This window comes from Trachypithecus francoisi, unplaced genomic scaffold (assembly GCF_009764315.1).
Source record: "Trachypithecus francoisi isolate TF-2019V2 unplaced genomic scaffold, Tfra_2.0 Lachesis_group9, whole genome shotgun sequence".
In the NCBI taxonomy this organism is placed as follows: Eukaryota; Metazoa; Chordata; class Mammalia; order Primates; family Cercopithecidae; genus Trachypithecus; species Trachypithecus francoisi.
In genome coordinates this window covers 51,087,090-51,106,488 of record NW_022681474.1, presented here as the reverse complement: position 1 = coordinate 51,106,488, position 19,399 = coordinate 51,087,090, and the positions used below count along the sequence as shown (strand labels likewise).

At 39.7% G+C, this 19,399-nt stretch overlaps 1 protein-coding gene and 1 pseudogene across 6 annotated transcripts in view; one reads left to right on the top strand and one right to left on the bottom strand.

Annotated features, from left to right (window-relative positions):
* The window catches only part of BMPR1A (bone morphogenetic protein receptor type 1A), a 166,046-nt gene that overhangs the window by 119,144 nt on the left and 27,503 nt on the right, over positions 1-19,399 (bottom strand). The window lies entirely within an intron of this gene.
* LOC117082245 overlaps positions 1-19,399 on the top strand; it is a 99,081-nt pseudogene that overhangs the window by 52,245 nt on the left and 27,437 nt on the right.

The window sequence follows — 19,399 nt, the reverse complement described above, 5'->3', positions numbered from 1 at the left end:
AAAGACTGAGGAAATCATCAAACACCAACCTTGCACCAACCTTGCACTTAATACATGAATTAAATTCATATATTAAAGTTCTAATCCCCAGTACCTCAGACCATAAGTTTGTAAATAGGGTCTATACAGAAAATCGTGTGGCAGGGCACAGTCACTCATATCTGTAATCCCAGCACTTTGGGAGGGCTATGCAGGTGGATCACTTGAGGTCAGGAGTTCGAGGCCAGCCTGGCAAACGATGGCGAAACCCCATCTCTGCTAAAAATATAAAAATCAGCCAGGTGTGGTGGTGGGTGCCTGTAGTCCCAGCTACTGTACTGGGGAGACTGAGGCAGGAGAATCACTTGAACCCATGAGGTGGGGTTGCAGTGAGCCAGGATCATGCCACTGCACTCCAGCCTGGGTGACAGAGCAAGGCTGTCTCAAAAAAAAAAAGAAAACTATGTGATATAAACCACTAACCAAACCCATACATTACTAAGTCCCAATTGCGAATATATTAAAACTGATTTAGTAAAGTTATTATTATTCAAAGATATTTTAAATCCTCTATGAGAATACACTGGAAAGTTATTAGAAAAAGAAAATTAAACATGTGGAATGATTTAGTAAAAATTAGTAAGTTGTCTATGTATTAACAAAACTGGTTAGAAAATGTAGTGGAAAAATAGTATCATTCACAATAGCACCCAAAAATATAACACATGAGAAAAGCTACAAAACTTTACTGAAAGTCAAAAAAGAAGACTTGTGAAAGATGACCCACGATTTTATGAATGAGTCAACTATATACTGTAAAGATGGTAATCCTGTCCAAATCAAATCAATCAGTCAATATTAGCAGGCTTTTAAGTAAAGTCAGATCAAAAATTTCTAAAGACAATTGGAAAAATAAACAAATATCCTCAACTTTTGAAAAAGTCACAAAAATTTGCTTTACCAAGAATTAAAATGTACCCAAAGCTATACTGATATAAACAGTGTGATTCCACTGTCAAGAGACAGGTCAGAAGAGACCAAAAGTAGATCCAAATATATATGAGAATACAATAAAAGTAACATCTCAAATCAATAAAAGGTGATAAAAGAATTTGCTAACCATTTGGGAAAAAATTAAGTCGGATCCTTATCTCATGCCACAAAACTAATTCCAGATAAATAAAACGTTCAATATAAAACGTAAAACTAAAAAAGAACTGGAAAACACTACTGTAATGGGGAAAGAAATGTCTAACATCAAAAGTAAAAACCATAAAGAAAAATGTGGCTGATGTAAATTGTCATTAAAGATAATAATGGCAAGTCAGGGTGGCTCATGCCTGGAATCCCAACACTGTGGAAGCCAAGGACTGCTTGAAGCCAGGAGTTTGAGATCAGCCTGGGCAATAAAGCGAGATGCTCTTTAAAAAAATAAGTAACATCAAATTTAATTTTCTTCTGTTTCATGTGGCAACCTTAGTAAGCTTGTGACATTATTATAATTATGTTGTGCTTTAGAATTGTGACTATGGCAGTAACATCAGTATATTTTATTCTACCCATCCGACTTTACTTCAAAGAAAACACTTTTTCACTTTGATTTGACAACTGACTTTTCCTAGAATGATTAGGAAGTTATGCAGTAAGTCCTCTTTTTTTTGAGACCAGGTCTTGCTGTCGCCCAGGCTAGAGTGCAGATCCCTAGATAGGGCCTCAGCCATGTACCACAACGCCTGGCTAATCTTATCCTTTTTTGGAGACATGGAGTCTCACTATGTTGTCCACGCAGGTCTCCAACTCCTGGGCTCAAGCAATCCTCCTGCCTCAGCCTCCCAATTAACGCCCCCCTCCCTTTTTTTTTTTTTAAACATGTCTGTGATTATCATCTTTGGCTGTAATGAAAGAAATTATCTAAAATTCAGCTAACTTCTGACAAGTTGTTGTTGAGTTATTAAAATGCGTACAAATTCCTAAACTGATTAAAGCTAATATTCTAGGTTGATGAATGAGAAGTATCTGTAAGGATATTTTTTTTCTCTCCCTCAAGCTTGTACCAGCCAATCTGAGAGCTACTTGAACCTCAACTGGTTAAATGACCTACGTTATAAGCAAATGTTCTAAAGGGGAAAAAAATTGCCTATTTGAATGTGACATCCCCCGTTAAATTCTTACTTTCTTTTCCCTTTCCTTTATCTCACAGTCATTCAAGCATTTGTATCTGCAATACAGAGGCAAAAAGTACACCTAATGCAATTCAGATTCTTTAACATGGGTTATTTTTACTTTCCAAGTCCTATTTTTTATCCTTTCATAAATTAGCCCAAAATGTAGGGCATAGTATACAAGGCCAGAATTATGATACTCACGGTACACTTAAGAGATTCAGGGTAAGGGCCTAAGTCAACAAGACACCACCCTCAGCCCTGATCTGAAGCATCCCTCACCACCATCTGGACTGTGCTGAAAGATGTGGAAGGCTATATGCAGAGTTGTGTCACAGCAGCTAAGAGTTTGGCACAGAAGAACCAGCTGTGTCAAGTGCTACTGAGAGTTGGGGCGGGACCATGGAGGCCCTCAATGACGCAGACAAGAATGGCCTGAGAAATGCAAACTGTGGGCCGGGCGCGGTGGCTCAAGCCTGTAATCCCAGCACTTTGGGAGGCCGAGACGGGTGGATCACGAGGTCAGGAGATCGAGACCATCCTGGCTAACAGGGTGAAACCCCACCTCTACTAAAAAATACAAAAAACTAGAAGGGCGAGGTGGCCGGCGCCTGTAGTCCCAGCTACTCGGGAGGCTGAGCCAGGAGAATGGCGTGAACTCGGGAGGCGGACCTTGCAGTGAGCTGAGATCCGGCCACTGCATTCCAGCCTGGGCGACAGAGCGAGACTCCGTCTCAAAAAAAAAAAAAAAAAAAAAAAAGAAATGCAAACTGTGATGGACAGGAGAATAAGAATCAGGCAAGGGCTGGGCACGGTGGCTCATGCCTGTAATCACCACACTTTGGGAGGCCAAGGCGAGCGGATCACAAGGTCAGGAGAGTGAGACCATCTGGCTAACATGGTTAAACCCCATCTTTACTAAAAACATACAAAAAATAAGCCGGGTGTGGTGGCAGGCACCTGTAGTCCCAGCTACTCGGGAGTCTGAGGCAGGAGGATGGTGTGAACCCGGGAGGGTGAGCTTGCAGCCAGCCGAGATGCGCCACTGCACTCCAGCCTGGGCGACACAGAGAGACTCCGTCTCACAAAAAAAAACATCAGGCAGGTTAAACAGTTGAAGGAAGGTGAAGGAGAGGAGGTGTTGCAGCAAGCAGACCATCCCTGAAACATCTGGCTAAGGAAGGGGGTGGAGGCTGACTTTTTTTTTTTTTTTTTTTTTTTGAGACAGAGTCTAGCTCTGTCGCCCAGGCTGGAGTGCTGTGGCGCGATTTCGGCTCACTGCAAGCTCCACCTACCAGGTTTACGCCATTCTCCTGCCTCAGCCTCCCGAGTAGCTGGGACTACAGGCGCCCGCCACCTCCCCCGACTAGTTTTTTGTATTTTTTAGTAGAGACGGGGTTTCACTGTGTTAGCCAGGATGGTCTCGATCCCCTGACCTCGTGATGCGCCTGTCTCAGCCTCCCAAAGTGGGATTACAGGCTTGAGCCACTGCGCCCGGCCAAGGCTGACTTTTTTTAAGGTAATGGTTGGGTTTTCTTACCCAGTCTCTGCCAGAGATTCTTTGCTGATAGGAATGAACCAAAAAAGGGGGTAATGACTAAAGAGAGGGGAGAAACAAGTCAAAATTCACATGGATACCATATACAAACAGAGCTAACTAGGTGATATTAATCTCTAAGCTTCTATCAGGCTGGGCACTGTGGCTCACACCCGTAATCCCAGAACTTTGGGAGGCCAAGGTGGGTGAATGACTTGAGCCCAGGAGTTCAAGACCAGCCCGAGCAACATGGCAAAACCTCATCTTTACAAAAAATACAAACTATCAGTCAGGCATGGTGGTGCACGCCACCAACTACTCAGAAGGCTGAGGTGGGAGATCACCTAAGCATGGGGAGGTCAAGGCTCCAATGAGCCGTGATAGCACCACTGCACTCCAGCCTGGGTGATAGAATGAGACCCTGTCTCAAAAAATATACAAAAACAAAAATTAAAGAATTTTAAAAATAAGCTTATGTCAGCCTCGCTAGAAATTATTTAGTATTTTGGTATATATTGTTCTGCCCAGATTTTTAATATCTATGCAAACAATATTTCCAGATAAGCTCATACTTGCAATTACTGCCATGCAAAACATACAAATTTTCTAGCCATCTCTAGACACTTAGGAATTTTCTCACAGCAGCATTACTAATTTTATTTTCATTTTAAAATAATCCCTTTCAATGTCTGAATTCCTCTTCTAGTTTTTCATCACGTATTTTCTCCATATATATTAATTGTTATGAATTATGTCTTAACTCCTAAGAAACAGGACTTTTGACAGATATAAATAGAAATGTTCGTTATTTTCACAAAGAATTACATGCTTTCCTGTTTTTCTTAAGACACAAATGGCCTGGCCAGGTGTAGTGGCTCATGCCTGTAATCCCAGCACTTTGGGAGGCCAAGGCGGGTGGATCACTCGAGGTCAGGAGTTCAAAACCAACATGGCCAACATGGTGAAACCCTGTCTCTACTAAAAAATACAAAAATTAGCTAGGCATGGTGGTGGGCACCTGTAATCCCAGCTACTTGCGAGACTGAGGCAGGAGAATTGCTTGAACCTGGGAGGTGGAGGTTGCAGGTGAGCCGAGATCGCATTGCACAGCCTGGGCAACAAGAGTGAAACTCCGTCTCACAAAAAAAAAAAAAAAAAAAAAAAACACACAAATGGCCTTATTCTAGGTTTCCCTCTTTTGATAGGGACATGAGAACTGTTACTCCCCCATTGGCTCACTATATGAAAAAGAGTCCAAATGCAGTGAGTGGTGGCAACTGAGAGCTGAGGAGACGGCAGGGAGGACAGCCTACTTAGCTCCACTGAGGGCTGCAATTGGGAATACAGGCCCTGTGCTGCTCATCTTACCGTTTTTCAAGATGAGTCAGAAATCTGCATTTTCTTTTGAAAACTCTCCCAATTTTTAATTGTTGGCCACTAATTTTTTTAAAATTACATTATAAGCCAAATATACGCCTACAGGCCAAATCCAACTGACAGGTCACTAGTTTGCAACCTGTATGTTAAAGAATCATGGCTCATCTACTATTCTTTTTCTTGTTTTTAGTTAAATCTTCCCTCCAAGCAGATACATTGTTTTTCTATAATATACCCACTTAAAGACTCAAAGTAAAGTTAAAAGACTACCAACAACAACTATCATTAAATATCTCTCTTTTAAAAAGTAATTTACTGTATTCGCATTTTGATACTGGTTTGGGAAGGGAAAGAAATTCACTTTAAATTTACAACTACTCTTGTAATCCTAGCACTTTGGGAGGCCGAAGTGGGTGGATTGCTTGAGGCCAGGAATTCAAGACAGCCTGGACAACCAGGTAAAGCCCCATCTCTACAAAAATACAAAAATTAGCTGGGTGTGATGATGTGCACCTGTAGTCCCAGCTACTCAGGAGGATGAGGTGGGAGGATCACCTAAGCCCAAGAGGCAGAGGTTGCAGTGATCCAAGGTCACACCACTTTACTCCAGCCTGCACAACAGAGCAAGATCTTGTCTCAAAACAAAACAAAAAAAGAAAAGAAAATTTACAATTACTCATGAAAAAAAGTAGTTATCTTATATCCAGAGAAGTACAATAATTGACATTTGTAGAGCACCTGCAATGTGCCCAGCACATTACTAAGCATTTTCACACTCTGGTTTTCACGAAAGCCTAAATTACCTTGTAAAGTTGATATTATTATCTCATTTTACAGACAACTTCTAATAGTTCACAAAGTTCTCAGTTTTTCTTTCTCGGCATTCAGAATCCAGCAGAAATGGCTGGTTAGAGTTGCCTTTTGATGGGTAATCAACGATAATTACAACCATCTTAAATCACAGTAATAAAAATGCAAGGTAAAGATTTTGAAGGACAAGATCCTTTGAAAAAAATAGCTAAAACTTTAACTCCTTAAGTTCTCCAATTTCACTAATGCTCCCTAATCTCCCTTTAGTAGTCAGTTATTTTCAAAACAAGTAAAACTGAAGTCAGCTCTTCTTTTTGGTTAGTATATTCCTTTCCAGAACCTCTAAAAACAAAGCCTTGCAAAAACCAAAGCTTTTTTATTAACATAACAAGGACTGAAGGAACACCACTGACTACTGATACCATGTGGCAGACAAGGCACAGTGCTCGGCTCACGTGCAATAAAACAATTCAGATTCCCCACTCACTTGAGCTTACAGTTTCAGTTTCTGAGAATGGAAACAGATCTGAAAGTAATCATGATAAGTGCCACAAAGGAGATTTAAAACAGGATGCTGGATAGCTTTCACCAAGGTATTTAAGTAAAAAGACATACTGGGCAAAATCTCAATATAATTGGAAAGGTAGAAAGACAAACTGCTCCCTTACAGTGAAGTGGTTCCTTTAAGATATTACAAGGCCTGGCCAGGCGCGGTGGCTCAAGCCTGTAATCCCAGCACTTTGGGAGGCCGAGATGGGCGGATCACGAGGTCAGGAGATCGAGACCATCCTGGCTAACACGGTGAAACCCCGTCTCTACTAAAAAATACAAAAAAAAAAAAAAAAAAAGATATTACAAGGCCTGAAGGCTTACATTAGTATCTTATAAATACACAGTTCTACTCATATTTTATATGTCCTAGAGATTCCATGTCTTTAATTTTTATCTTTTAAAAACCACTTATTTTTCTGTAAGACATGCACACATGCACAAATAACAAACTTAAGTATTTTAAAAAGTAAAACCCTTATCAGGATTTAAGTTTCTAAGGCTCAAGGAACATCTAAGTAATTAAAGCAAATTATGTATTTACAAAAATAACAGACAAAACCAACAGCATGTATCAAATAATGTGGAAAGGATAATCGTTAAAATGCTACTTTTACTGTTAACTGTTAAAAACTTAATATTGGTTTTTTAAGTATGGAAATTGTGATGAATGGTCTAATTACTTGGTTTTTGCAAAGATATAAAATGTCATATGGTAGTAAGCTACAAAAGCAAAGTGCCAAAATGAGTCATAATCCCCTAGTAAAAAAAACTGGACTAGAAAAGGAATACATATAGTATCTTACAAATATGCTTATATAAGAATGATATAAAACATCCATGACCTTAAATGAAGAGGATGTGTCAAAAATATCTTAATCTCACTAGCAATTAATATATCAAAATAATAATGAATAGCAAATAGACAAAGTTTTGAACACAGTCTTAAGTAAAAGATTCAAAAATCTCTCCTAAGATTTATCTCCATTTTCCCATTTCTGAGGTTTACCTACATCTAATTTTTAAATATATAAATATATTCACTTAATAATTTAAATGACAATATCCTACAGCAACCAACTCAATTCTCACTAGTCACTTTCAAACATCTTCCGTGTCTCGTGCATTAACAGATTTCTTGACATTACAGGGAACCACAACACAATCTTTTTGGAACAAGATCCATATTTGAACACATAGAAGTACCGAAGAAAAGCCCTCGATGGTACCTGAAAATGCCATACAATTTGAAGAATTAAAGTTCAAATTCTGGCCGGGTGCGGTGGCTCACCCCCGTAATCCCAGCACTTTGGGAGGCTGAGGCGGGCGGATCACTTGAGATGAGGAGTTCAAGACCAGCCTGACCAACATGGTGAAATTTCATCTCTACTAAAAATACAAAAATTGGCTAGGCGCAGTGGCTCACGCCTGTAATCCCAGCACTGAGGGAGGCCAAGGTGGGCGGATCACGAGGCCAAGAGTTCCAAGACCAGCCCGACCAACATGGCAAAACCCCCTGTCTACTAAAAATACAAAAAATTAGCTGGACGTAGTGATGGGCGCCTGTGATCCCAGCTACTCAGCAGGCTGAGGCAGGAGAATCACTTGAACCCAGGAGGCGGAGGTTGCAGTGAGCCGAGACTGCGCCACTGGACTCCAGCCCGGACGACAGAGCGAGACACTGTCTCCAAAAAAAAAAGAAAAAAAGAAAAAATTAGCCAGGCATGGTGGTGGGTGCCTGTAATCCCAGCTACTCTGGAGGCTGAGGCAGGAGAATCGCTTGAACTTGAACTTGGGAGGCAGAGGTTGCAGTGAGCAGAGATTGCGCCACTGCACTTCAGCCTGGGCGACAGAGTGAGACTGTCTCAAAAAAAAAGGAAAAATAAGAGTATAAACTGGGAAGAAAAATTGGAGCCACAATATAGAAAGCCAACTATAAAATCAAGTTACTGAGCAAAAATCTGTAAATAAATTAGAACTAAAGTATGAGAGCTACAGAGAATAAAACGTTTATGAACAGGACAAAACAGAACATCAACTCCCAATACCCAAACACAAACTATGATTGGCTGTACCTTTTCTCTTTTGGAAAAAGCGCACTGGGACAATATTCTGCTAAGAAAACAGAGTAACTCAGTCTCGGCGACATGGCAAAACCCTGTCTCTACAAAAAAATACAAAAATTAGCCAGGAGTGGTGGTGTGAGCTGGTCCCAGCTACTTCAGAGGCTGAGGTGGGAGCACTGCTAGAGCCTAAGAGGTGGAGGTTGCAGTGAGCTGAGCTCATGTCACTGTACTCCAGCCTGGGCAACAGAGAGAGATTCTGTCTCAAAAAACAAAATAGAAAAAACAAGGCACGAAAAGAAAATACAGCACCTACTCTCAAAATTCTAAAAGAAAAAAGATATAAATGTGCCTAAATTTATGTGATATAATTCTGATTACTAATTGTAGTGACATTCTTAAGAAGGGTAGTAAGCAAATTGATGAACATTATTAATACTTAAAATGACCTAAAAGTGAGGACAAAAATGGTATTTTTTAATGGATGAATAATGTTTGACAGGGATTTACAAATAGCTTATAAATAATACTTAAACTTCCTAACCCCTCAGAAAAGGGACCAGTCACATATTTATAAACACATATTTATGAAATACATTTAAACTTTAATAACCAAAATTGTTTAAATGATTCCTTAAAGGCTTAAAAAAAAAAAAAGCTTATATTCTAACTAAAACCAACTGGAAAAAAATTACAACATAAAACAGTCAAATTAACATCCAGAATATGGCATTGGGATTTTATGACCGTTTTTATGTGAAAATTCTTTTTAAATTCTTCATTTATCTAAGAGAAGCAAGGAAACAGAACAAAAATATTGTACTGCTTTGGGGACTTTTTACCACTACCTTTCTGAAACACACAATCTAATTCACGGCCATTTTGTGCCAAGAAAGTTATTTTTTTCCCTCAAAATATAGTGTAAAACACTCTTTAAATTTAACTCAGTATCAATTTGAGATAAACTGATGTTTAATTGCATTATTAAACTATAACCTTTAAGCTCTCAAAGAAAATATTTTTAAATACCTCTGAATATACAAAGAAATAATTACTTGGATTACTTGAAATGCTAAATTATAAAAAAGTAAAGAAAGCCTTACAAAAAAAATAAGTAGCAACTTTTAAGAGTATTTAAGTTAAAATGGTACTCTTTGGGGGCCCGTTAAGAAAACTTCCTAATTCCCTCCCTCCCTACTCTGAGGAAGGGTTGAAGACATAGTTGCAAATGCATACTCGAGCCTCACTATTGCTTCTCTGAACTGTGCAGTGGTAGGCTCAGGAACAAAGAATGTGTAACCTGATCTCTTTTCCTTCTCTCCTTCACAGCAACTTTTAGAAAGTAATTTAACCTCCCAAAATGGCATCTTTGTGCTGCTTAGTGGAAAAAGATCTATACACTATTACAGCATAAGAAAAAAAAAATCAAATCACTTTTTAAATATGGTGTTTGCTTAACATAGTATGTTTTTGGTCAAACACTGAGTACTCAGACCAGCCAATTAAATGAATTACCATCTGAGTAAAATGTCTACTAACCAAGATTTTAAATGTAGTTCAGGATTTAAGAAAAATCAGTCGTAATTACTAATGCAAGGTGGACTTAGTATTTATTTTGCTTCTACAACAAATATAGTATAGCTCCAAAGAAGTCTACAGAAAATAAAAATGAAGATTAAAAATTGTCTAGATAGACCAGGATCAGTGGCTCACCCCTATAATCCCAGCATTTTGGGAGGCAGAAGCAGGCAGATCACCTGAGGTCGGGAGTTCGAGACCAGCCTGACCAACATGGTGAAACCCCATCTCTACTAAAAATACAAAATTAGTTAGGCGTGGTGGTGCATGCCTGTAATCCCAGCTACTTGGGAGGCTGAGGCAGGAGAATTGCTTGAACCAAGGAGGTGGAGTGTGTGGTGAGTCGAGATGGCGCCATTGCACTCCAGCCCGGGCAACAAGAGCGAAACTCCGTCTCAATAAATCAATCAATCTATCAATCAATCAACAGATAAAATATATATATATATATATATATTTGAATTTTAAATCCTAGTGACTATACGAATCACGGAAGTCATTACTTTTAATTCTCATATTATCTTTTCATTTACCTTAATTTAATAAAGGAAATATGTGAATCTGAAAATCTGGAAAGGAACAGAAACCTAAAAATATTTGCTAGGCAGGTATCAAAGAATGTAGTGAAAATTCCAACCTTTGACAGAAATCTGAAAAGCCATTCTAAAATTAATACCAACAAAATTTTATATACTTTTTATACATTTTAAAAGGCACTCTAACTTGATGACTTAATTTGATCTTCATAACAACCTTGTGAGGTAGGTGATCACATATTTGCTTATTTGAGACAGACACAAAGAGACTGGTAGAAATCTCTTGCCTCCCGTCTAGAACTCTAAACTATTACTTTATTTCGGTACATACAGACAAGCATTACTATCTTGATTTCACCAAAGAAGAAACAAGTCCAGAGAAGAAACTTGCCTAACATCACAGTGCTACTACACAGCAGAACAAGACTCAGGCCAGGACCAATCCAAGCCTCACCTCTAACCACAACCATCATCAAAAAAAAAAAAAACAGATAAAAGTAACAGTTTAAAGTTACGTAGCTGACTAAAAATCAACTGTGGTAGCAGGATAATGGCCCCTGCAGACATTCACACCCTAATCCCTGTAACCTATGAATATGTTATTTAGATGGAAAAAGGGACTTTGCAGATGTGTGACTAAGGGTACAAAACCTGAGATGGGGCAATTATCCTGGATGAGCTTGTTGGGACTAATCTACTCACATAGTCCTTAAAAGCAGAAAACTTCTCCCAAGTATGGTGGGAAAGAGATGACAGGAGGTCAGAGCCATGTGACCTTGCTGACTGTGAAGGTGAACGGGAAGGGGAGCCTGATCCAGGAATGCAGTCGGCCTCTAGAGGCTGTAAGAGGCACAGAATCCATACTTCGTTAGAGCTTCCCAAAAGGAACACAGCCTTGTAAACACCTGCATCTTAGCCTGTTGAGACCTGTGTTGGACTTCTGACCTGCAGAACCATAAGATAACAAATTTGTGCTCTATAAACCACTGAAGGTATGGTAATTTGTTACAGTAACAACAGAAAATATGCCAACTACACCACATAATTGACACTGTCTCACACTATCTTAAAAAAACTGTCAGATCAGACGTGGTGGCTCACCTGTAATCCCAGCACTTTGGGAGGCCGAGGCAGGCAGATCACCTGAGACCAGCCTGATCAATATGATGAAACCCTGTCTCTACTATGAATACAAAAATTAGCTGGGCATGGTGGCACGTGCCTGTAATCCCAGCTACTAGGGGAGGCTGTGACAGGAGAATCGCTTGAACCCAGGAGGCAGAAGTTGCAGAGATCATGCCATTGCATGCCAGTCTGGGCAACAACAGCGAAACGCCGTCTCAAAAAAAAAAAAAAAAAAAAACTGTCAGTGAGCATGCATGTCATCAGAAATCCTGTCTCCAGTACAGATGAAATAAAAATACAGGTACCCTTCCCTATACAACTCAATGTGATCTTACTGCTTAATGATATTCTGGCCCAATGCCATACTTTTTAACTCTTCTTCCTCTTCTCCTAACAAATCAACTGTAAATACAAAGCCTTGAAATTCCCAAACATAAATCCAGCTAACTTTCTTTTGCCTTGTCCACACCACCATGTGGGAGGGGTGGCAGGGTATAGATCAGGAGGATGAAAAAAGGACACACAGTAGCTAGAGAAGACTGCATTAAGGCAGAAGACTTACCAGAAAGAAACAAAACAGTGGGCTATTAAACAGAATGTGAAACACTGAACACGGTTGAAAGAGCATTTGCCAAGAAGCCGCAGTAGACATAATAATAAATTATTCCTTGATAGGCTATTATTATCCAATTTATATATAGGGAAACAGAGCACAAAACAGCAATATAATTTAGCAAGGTCAATGTAATATCAACCTTAAATCTCTTCAACAGAATCCAAATACAATTGTGATCTGATACTCACCATGATCCATTTTAAAATGAAATTTTCACTGCATATTTTCCTCCTCGAACTCGTATTTCCATACATTTGCCCTGCATATAGTAATTGCTAATGCTTGAAAGTCTTATTAGTCGCTCAGTTATACATGTCTGAAGTTCTGTTTGTTTGTTCGTATTATAGAGACGGAGTCTCCCTATGTTGCCCTAGCTGGTTTCAAACTCCTGGGCTCAAGCAATCCTCCTGTCTTGGCCTCCCAAAGTGATGGGATTACAGCCTTGAGCCACTGCACCCAGCCTGTCTGATGTTTAAATGAAAAAAATTTTAAATTTCCTGATCATAAAGAAGCTTCTAAGTGTTTAAAAAATTTTGAATTCAATTACAATTTTTAGCAGTATACAATTGATTTAAATGGCAAACATTAAATATCTGACAGTAGGCCAGGCACGGTGGTTCACACCTGTAAACCCAGCACTCTGGGAAGCTGAGGCAGGCAGACCACGATGTCAGGAGATTGAGACCAGCCTGGCCAACATGGTGAAACCCGTCTCTACTAAAAATACAAAAATTAGCTGGGCGTGGTGGTGTGTGCCTGTAATCCCAGCTACTCGGGAGGCTGAGGCAGGAGAATTGCTTGAACCAGGGAGTTGGGAGTTGGAGGTTGTAGTGAGCCGAGATGACACCTCAGCACTCCATCCTGGCGACAGAGCAAGACTCCATATCAAAAAAAAAAAAAAAAAAAAAGATCTGACAGTAATTAACAACATTACAGGTAAAAATTTTACTGGAGGCTGGGCACAGTGGCTCACACCTATAATCCCAGCACTTCTGGGAGGCCAAGGCGGGTGGATCACTTGAAGTCAGGAGTTCGAGACCAGCCTGGCCAACGTGGTGAAACCCTGTCTCTAGCAAAAAATTAAAAAAAAAAAAAAAAAACCCAGGCATGGTGGTGCACACCTGTAGTCCCAGCTACTCGGGAAGGCTGAGGTAGGAGAAATGCTTGAACTCGGGGTGGTGAGTTACGGGGTGGTGGTTGCAGCGAGCCAAAATACTGCACCACTGCACTCCAGCCTGGGCAACAGAGCTAGATTGTCTCAAAAAAAAGGAAGGAAGGGAGGGAGGGAGGGAGGGATTACTGGAAATGTACCTCTCTTAAAGAGACGGCCAGGGCTTTATTTTTTTCCTCATTAGTTCATGTATCTCTTTGAATAATTATTGCTAAAATGAGACATCAACTTAGTGAATTTCTACTTTTCTGTGCGTGTGTTTTAAGAAAGCACTGAGAAGGCTCGTTCATATAAACAGGTGATGGGAATAAAAGAAATTTTGTCAGTTGAGTCACAAGACTTAAAATTCCTTCTGCGTTATCTGTTTAAAATTATGTACTGGTTTTCCACCAGAAATATTTTTTTTTTTTTTGAGACGGAGTCTGGCTCTGTCGCCCAGGCTGGAGTGCAGTGGCTGGATCTCAGATCACTGCAATCTCCGCCTCCCAGGTTTACGCCATTCTCCTGCCTCAGCCTCCCGAGTAGCTGGGACTACAGGCGCCTGCCACCTCGCCTGGCTAGTTTTTTTTTTTTTGTATTTTTCAGTAGAGACGGGGTTTCACGGTGTTAGCCAGGATGGTCTCGATCTCCTGACCTCGTGATCCGCCCGTCTCGGCCTCCCAAAGTGCTGGGATTACAGGCTTGAGCCACCGCGCCCGGCCCAGAAATATTTTAAATGATTTAGTAGCTAACACATTTAGTATTTGTAAATATTGGAATTGATCCTTCAATTTTGTTAGAAGTGGAAAACTGAAAACCATGAAAGGATTTGTTCTCCAAAGGCTATGGCCATTTATTTTCTTAACACTAAAACCAATATTTGGAATCACCACTTTGGGGGCCCCTGAGGCTTTATTTCATTTTTTGGAGATACAATTGACGTACCATAAAATTCTCCCTTTTAAAGTCTGCAATTCAGTAGCTATCAGCATATTCACAAAGTTGTGCAACCATCAACACTAATTCCAGTACATTTTTATCACTAATCTACTTTCTCTGTGGACCTGCCTTTTCTGGACATTTCGTAAAGATAGAATAATACAGTGTGTGATATTTTGTGACTGACTTCTTTCAATCTGCATAATGTTTTCAAAATTCATCCATGTTGTAAAATGAATGAGTACTTCATTTCTTTTCACGGGTGAATAATATTCCATTGCCTAGACAGACCACATTTTGTTTATCTATTTATCGGTTGGACATTTGGGTTGTTTCCTCCTATTATGAATACTGCTACCATAGACTTTCATGCACAAATTTTTGTGTGAACGTTTTAAATTCTTTTGGATATGTATCTAGGAGTGGAACCGCTGGATCATATGGAAACTCAACATTTAGCTATTTGAGAAACTGCTGTTTCCAAACCAGCTGCACAATTTTACATTCCCACAAATAGTGTACGGAGGTTCCCATTTCTCCATATCCTTACCAGCATTTGTTATTATATATCTTTTCCATTATAGATATCCTAGTGGGTAAGAAACAGAATCTCATTGTGGTTTTGATTTACATTTCTAATGACTAACGACATTCTTTTCATGAGCTTATGAAGCTATTTATACATCTTCTTTGGAGAAATGTCCATCTGAATCCTTTGCCTGTTTTTAAATTAGATTTTTGGTTTTTTAAGTTAGTTACATGGTTTTTTTTGTTTTGTTTTGTTTGTTTGTTTGTTTTTTGAGACAGAGTTTTCACTCTGTCGCCCAGGCTGGAGTGCAGTGGCACAATCTCAGCTCACTGCAACCTCTGCCTTCTAGGTTCAAGCGATTCTCCTGCCTCAGCCTCCCAAGCAGCTGGGATTACATTTAAAAAAAATGGCATAACTCTTCCCCCGACCCTTCTCTTACCATGATGCACTTGCCTTATAGCGGGAAAAGCTCAGGGATGAAAAGGGTGTCAGGACAATTCTAAGACACCAATGGAATAGTGCTGGAACAATCAGATATTCAATTGCAAAAGAATGCAATTGGACCTTTACCTCATACCATAAGCAAAAATCAACTCAAAATGAATCAAAGACCTAAATGTAAGAGCTAAAACCATAAAAATCTTAGAAGAAAATATAGGTATAAATGTTTGTGACCTTGAATTAGGCAGTGATTTCTTCAATATGACAACAAAGCACAAGTAATCAGAAAAAAGTAAGTAAATTAAACTTTATCAAAATTAAAAACCTGTGTGCATCAAAGGACACTGCTGAGTGAGAAGACAACCCAAAGAATGGGAGAAAATATTGTAAAATGTATTTGACAAGCATATTGTGTCTAGAATACATAAAGAACATATAACTGGGTGGGCGCCACGGCTCACGCCTGCAATCCCAGCACTTAGGGATGCTGAGGTGGGCGGATCACTTGAGGTCAGGAGTTCAAGACCAGCCTGGCCAATATGGTGAAACCCTGTCTCTACTAAATATACAAAAATAAGCCAGGCATGGTGGCACACACCTGTAATCCCAGCTACTCGGGAGGCTGAGGCAGGAGAATCACTTGAACCCAGGAGGTGGAGGTTGCAGTCAGCCGAGACCGTGCTATTGCACTCCAACCTGGGTGACAAAAGTCAAACTCCATATCAAAAAATGAAAAGGGAAGAATCACTTGAACACTAGTTCAAAGGAAGAAATGCTTTAGAAAGCAGACATGTTAAAGTTTAGGATTTGGAAATTGATTCAGATAAAATTATCCATGTGCTTGTGCACCTCCAAGATTCTGTTTCCACTCCAGCCCTAAGACCAATATCTGGACACTACACTACTGCCTCCTAAACTCAGGGTATGGGGGGGGGGCATTATTTGGGAACAATTTTTTATATTTCAATTGTGTAAATAATAAAATGAGACAGGACTCAGCATGAAGTTGATGAAAGCCTACAGGTTTTTCAGCCTATACCACTTAGCCAAATAGAAAATTCATTTCCATCCTGTTTTACATGAAACATTTAATTCAATGTATGCTCTAACGGAATGGACCTCTTTTTTAAATTTTAAAAAGCATTAAGAAATTCTGCCTTGGGTTTACTAGTTTACTCACCTTATCCCTAATTCCCTTGAAACAAACCCTAGTTAGATTAGGGATATAGTATGCCATCACTGCGTAGAAATTTTAAGATCAAACCGCTGCGTCCCATAGTACTTCACTTTCCTTTTCCTTAAAATATGTATTTAGTTAAATTCTCTTCCTCTGTGGTTGAACCAATTTATGATAATGACTGACATGGCTTGGCTCTGTGTTCCCACCCAAATCTCATGTTGAACTGTGATGCTGGGAGGTGATTGGATCATGGGCGTAAATGTCCCCCTTGCTGTTCTCATGATAGTGAGTTCTCACGAGATCTGGAAGTGTGTAGCACTCCCCCTTTTGCTGTCTCTCCTACTGTCATGTGAAGATAGGCCTGCTTCCCCTTCCCCTTCTGCCATGATTGTAAGTTTCCTGAGGCCTCTCCAGCCATGCCTCCCATATAGCCTGCATTACTGTGGGTCAATTAATTCTCTTTTCTTTATAAACTACCCAGCCTTTGGTATTTCTTTATATCAATGTGAGAATGGACTAATACACTGACCAAACAAAGACACGCTATTTCCTCCTATTACATACTTCTGTTTAATAGGTGAGTAGTACAGCCTTAGGGTTATCTTATTTCCCATGTCTTTAACTGGGATTAAATACAGACAGCATTTGTGCATATAATGATTTTACTATTTCTTTTACTCCTAATATAATTACCCTACAAATCGATCTTTTATTTTAAACAGAAACTTCCCTTAGTTTGGTCATATATTTCATACTCCATTGTTATGTTAAATTTACTTTATTGCTTTTTACTATGTAAAATTTACTTATTTTTCAAACTAAAATCCAAGTATCCAAACAGTCTTTACTGGTGTGTTGTTCCTGGTCTATTAAATGCTAAATTTAAAGTTTGACTGTTTCTGTGCTCTTATTCAACTTATTTAGTTCTTTTTTAAAAACTCCATTATCATTGATTCTACTTTAGAAGAGTGTGCTCTGAATTGAGATAACACATTTTAAAGGGGTGTGAAATCTATAATGCAAACATTAAATGGCAATTTCACTTAAATCCTTGATATTATTCTTAGAACAATAAAGATGACAATTCAAACAATTAAAGATGTATTATTCAATAGTGTTAAGAGAAACTAGCTAGCCGCCTGATTAAAAATAAATAAAAAGCCCTATCTCATGCTTTAGACCAAAAATAATCTGTAGATTGATGTTAAAGCAGAAGCAAATAGATTTGCTTTTGGTTTTGAATTTTCCTGGACAAGCAGAGCCATTCTAAGCATGGCCCATTAAGTTACTGGAGGAAGAATAAATTCCCTTTAGAGAAAGCTGCATTTCATTTGCCTAGTAGACATCCAGGTGGAACATAAGTCTGCATTTCAAAGGAAGGGCTCAGGCTGGAGATTTAAAATTTGGACTTCCGTCAAACTTCAAGACAAAGATGGTTTCAAAGCCAGTGGGTCAAATAAGATCAACAAGGAAACGAGCATAGTTAAAACATAAGTCTAAGGACTGAGCCCTGGAGGGACTGACTCCGTGACAAAAGACTGAGATGGGGAAATTCTTTGTATGCTGTCCTGGAAGCCAAGTGCACAAAGTGTTTCAACGAGGAGGAAATAAGTAATCACCAGTGTCAAATACTGTTACTAGGTCAAATAATTCAAGGATGAGAAAGGCAGAGACAGAGCTGACCTCACAAGAGCAGTGCAAGAAGCAGGGTGCTGGGAGGGAAAGCCTCCTGAAATACCCGGAGGAGAAAAATTGGAAACAAAGTGCAGATACTTCTTTTGGGAAAAAAGGCGTGGGGGTGGGAAATGGAACAATGATTAGAAGGAAAAATGGAGTTCAGAGAAGTTTTGTTGCGTCTTAAGATGAGAGAAACAACAGTATGTTGCTGTGGAGAATGATCCTGCAGAGTGTAGAGGCAAGGGCTGAGTGAGCACAGTGCAGATTTTGGCCCTGGCTAGAAGCACGGTCAGTTCATTCCATAATAATTGAAGGACGTGAGAATACAAGAAGCACAGACACAGGCAGGAGTGGCAGGAGCTTTGCAGATATTTTTCTTATGGTATCTGTTTTCTCAACAAAATGAAAAGCAAAGTTGTGTGTTGAAGATGGTAAACGTGATGTTGAAGGATTGAGGAGGAGCAGGTCTAAATGATCATTTAGATCATTTCGATCACTGGGAGAATAAATGACCTAGGAACTATTGCTATGCAGTTTTAAGGACTCTCCTAAAGTTAGTGGTAATTAGTGGTAAGGCCAATCAGCCAAGTTAATTCCCCAACCACACCTAGCTGTAAAGGTACAAGTGCAGAACAGAGCACCCAAATAAAACAAGGCAAACATTGACAGAATTGAAAGAAAAAATAGACAGTAACCCAGTAATAGCAGGAGATTTCAATATCCCCACTTTCAATAATGGACAGAACCACCAGAGAGAGGATCAATAAGGAGACACAGAATTTGAACATTGGAGAGTAACTGGAACTAACAGACACATAAAGAACACTACACCCAGTCAGGTGTAGTGGCTCACGCCTGTAATCCCAACACTTTGGGTGGCCAAGTGGGCAGATCACCTGAGGTCAGGAGTTCGGGACCAGCCTGAGCAAACAGGAGAAACCCTGTCTCTACTAAAAATACAAAATTAGCCAGATGTGGTGGCGCATGCCTATAATCCCAGCTACTCTGGAAGGTGAGGCAGAAGAATCACTTGAACCCAGGAGGTGTAGATTGCGGTGGGCCGAGTTCGCACCACTGCACTGCAGCCTGGGCAACAAGAACAGAAACTCCATTTCAGAAACAATACACTACACCCAACACTAGCTGAATAC